At 35.2% G+C, this 3,197-nt stretch overlaps 1 non-coding gene across 1 annotated transcript; it reads right to left on the minus strand.

Moving 5' to 3' along the window:
- Positions 1 to 550: 550 nt before the first annotated feature.
- On the minus strand, positions 551 to 736 carry LOC114507203. The gene has a single exon (XR_003685466.1). It is a non-coding gene; the product is annotated as a U2 spliceosomal RNA (small nuclear RNA).
- Between the last annotated feature and the right edge of the window lie 2,461 nt (positions 737 to 3,197).

A 3,197-nucleotide genomic window follows, 5' to 3' on the forward strand; every position in this document is an offset into this window, starting at 1 on the left:
AGTCAGGCAAATCTCTTGGCTGTTTTTCTTTTTTAAACAATGCACAGCAGGATTCAATCGTACTCTTATGTATTACGATCTTAAAATTTCTACTGTAAAAGTTTTCTGTTGTTTTGTTAAAAATTCCCTCCAAATTATTGGCTTAAAATAGCACACATTTATTATCTCCTGTGGTCAGGAGTCTGGTCATGGCTTAGCTGAGTTCGCTGCTGAGGGTCTATTCAAGCTGTAATCAAGGTGTTGTCTGGGCTGCTTCCAAACTCAGTTTGTAGGCTGGATAAATTTTTTTGAATTGATTTTAGAGAAAGAGAGTGAAACAGAGAAAGAAATATCGATTTGTTGCCCTGTATGTTTATGCATTCACTGGTGGATTCTTGTATATACTGTGACCAGAGATGGAACCCTCAACCTTGGGTATTGGGTCGATCCTCTACCCAACTGAGCTACCCAGTCAAGGTGCTGCTGAATGTTTTGAGGGGGCACCAGCAATGAAAGCTAAGAAACCACTACAAGTAAGTATTCTTCCTTTCATTTGATCTATTGTGTCCTTGAGGGGTGCACCTTCCTGGAAGTCTTGGAATACCGGGTCAATGTGCAGAGTGGGTGGAGCAAACTATTTCATCCCCCTGCTCCAAGATACATTTAATATGTTGTCCATGGATGGAGGACATATCAGATATTAAATGGAAAAGAACAGATACTACACTTGATCTTAGCTAAGAGGCTGAGAAGCAATAGGCTGGATTGATTTCTCTGTGGCTGTAGGACTGAGGGCCCTGGCTTCTTGCAGGCTGTCAGTTGGAGGCCACCTTCAACCTCAGCTCTTAGCAGCTGCACTCAGGTCCCTGAGATTTCCCACAGGTTCCTGCCATGTCGGCTTTCCCAACAAAGCTGTTTCATTCATAAAGTCAAAAGAAGAGCCTCTAAGATCTGCTAGCAAGACAGAGTGATGATACATAACAAACTGTAATCACAGGAGTGATAGGATATTCCATTATCTTTGTCATATTCTATTGGCTAGAAGCCTACACTCAAGGGGAGGAGATCAGTCAAAGTGTGACCATGTTGAGTCAATTCATAGTCTGCCTGCACATCAACAGCAAGAGACTCTTTAAAAAAATTGAAGCAGTAATAAAATAAACATAATTATAAATGAAGTAAATGAAGAGATGTAGGAATCTGAATGGTTAATTGGTTGGGTTCAGAGATCATTTTAAAAACTATAGGTTTGATTAGCAATGAAGTTAATTTATTTAGCATTCAGACTTTTATTATTCCACAATTATTTCCTATGTAAATCTCATCTTTCAAATTAATCTGTACATTCTCAAAGGCAGATACCATTTTCTACTTTTCTGGTAATCACAATACTTTTTGTCATATTAATGAGAGCAAGTAGGATCCAGTAATTTTATTTGAATCTTTACAAACATACAGTGAATTATTTTACTGCACATGTAAAAACAAAAGTGCTGAAAAAATACCTATTGGTCAATAAACATTAGTTAATTGAGTTCAGCTCAGTTGGAGTTTATAAAAATAATGCGATTTGCTTGTTTTAGGATATATTTTAAAAACTTTTTAAAATATATTTTAAAAACTTTTTAAATATCATTTTTTGTTTTTTAAAAAATTTTTAAATTTTATATATTTCTTTTTAGAGAGGGAAGCGAGGGAGAAAGAAGAGAGAGAGAGAGAGAGAGAGCAAGAGAGAGAAACATCAATGTGCGGTTGCTGGGGGCCATGGCCTGCAACCCAGGCATGTGCCCTGACTGGGAATCAAACCTGTGATGCTTTGGTTCGCAGCCCATGCTCAGTCCACTGAGCTATGCCAGCTAGGGCTAAAAAACTTTTATTGGAAAAAATTCAAACACAATACTGTAAGAATTTGTGTTTTAAAACAATTTTGAGTTTTAGAAAATTTACTTATTTTATGAATTAGCAAAATCTCCAGATTATTGCTATACAATGTAAATCTCAAGATTTACATTCTTTGTGGGTTTTTTTTTAAAAAAAAAGAGAAAATTTTTGTGTTACTAGAAATTTCACTTGAGTCATGGCTCATCCCATCTATGTTCAAACCTATGGTGAATAGTCATATTAATTTGCTTTAAATAAGTTTTTATTATGAAGAATTGCAAGCATGCAAAAGTGAAGGAAAATAGTATCATGAATCCTCATGCATACCCATCATTTAACTTCAGGTATTATTAACATGTGGACAATCTTGTTTCAGCTATACCCTCACCAACTTCTCTATTATGTTGAAACCAATCTCAGACATTATATTATTTTATTTACAAATACTATGGTATGCATCTCTAAAATACACTTTTTATTCTTATACTTAAAAGTTCATAGAAATTCCTTAATACATCAAATATTCAATTCATGTTCAATTTCTCCAATTAGTTCATATTTAAAATACTATTACTTTGAGTTAGATTTCAAATGAGGTCCACATGTACCTAGTTGGTGTATCTCTTAAATCTATTGATCCCCTCCTCTTATTTATTTATGTTTTGGTTTATATCCTTTAATAGAATTCCCAAGTTGAAGGTGGTTAGAGATCTTGGAAAGTTACCCAATCTATTTCCTCACTTTCACATCAAGCAAGATCATACCTAAACTATCTAGGATAGAGAGGTGCTGTCTGATGAAATCAGCTCTCTTGAGGTCTCTTCCACATTGCAATATCTGAGATTATGGAGTTACTTTGCTGAAGGGAGCTATCTAAAAGAATTTAATGTGCACAACAGATTGAACTGCTGAAATGACCTCTTACTTCCTTCAACTTCATTAACTAAGATTCACTTTTGCTACAAACCTGGCAAGAGGTTTTCTTTGTTAGATGCAAGAGTCTATGAAAGTACAAAGAGCTCTTCCTAATGGAAGAATTTGTCCAGTGATGATGTATCCCTTCTGTGGGTCTCTGAAGTTGTTACCTTAGACAGAAATTCAGTTAAACAGTGTTTATATGCTACTTTATATAATCAAAGAGTAATTGATGTTTTTCCTTTGAATGTTGGCCAAATTCCAACTGTGATAAATACATTCTACTTCCCAAAATTTCCCCTGCAATTTCAAATGGATTATATATCCTTAATTACTTGTCCCAACCTGTTGCTTGGTGTTGAAGTTCACCTATTAAGCAGCTGTTGCTTTTAGCCCAGAGACTTGTACCTTTTGATTTGAAG

This window comes from Phyllostomus discolor, chromosome 9, assembly GCF_004126475.2.
Source record: "Phyllostomus discolor isolate MPI-MPIP mPhyDis1 chromosome 9, mPhyDis1.pri.v3, whole genome shotgun sequence".
Lineage (NCBI taxonomy): Eukaryota > Metazoa > Chordata > Mammalia > Chiroptera > Phyllostomidae > Phyllostomus > Phyllostomus discolor.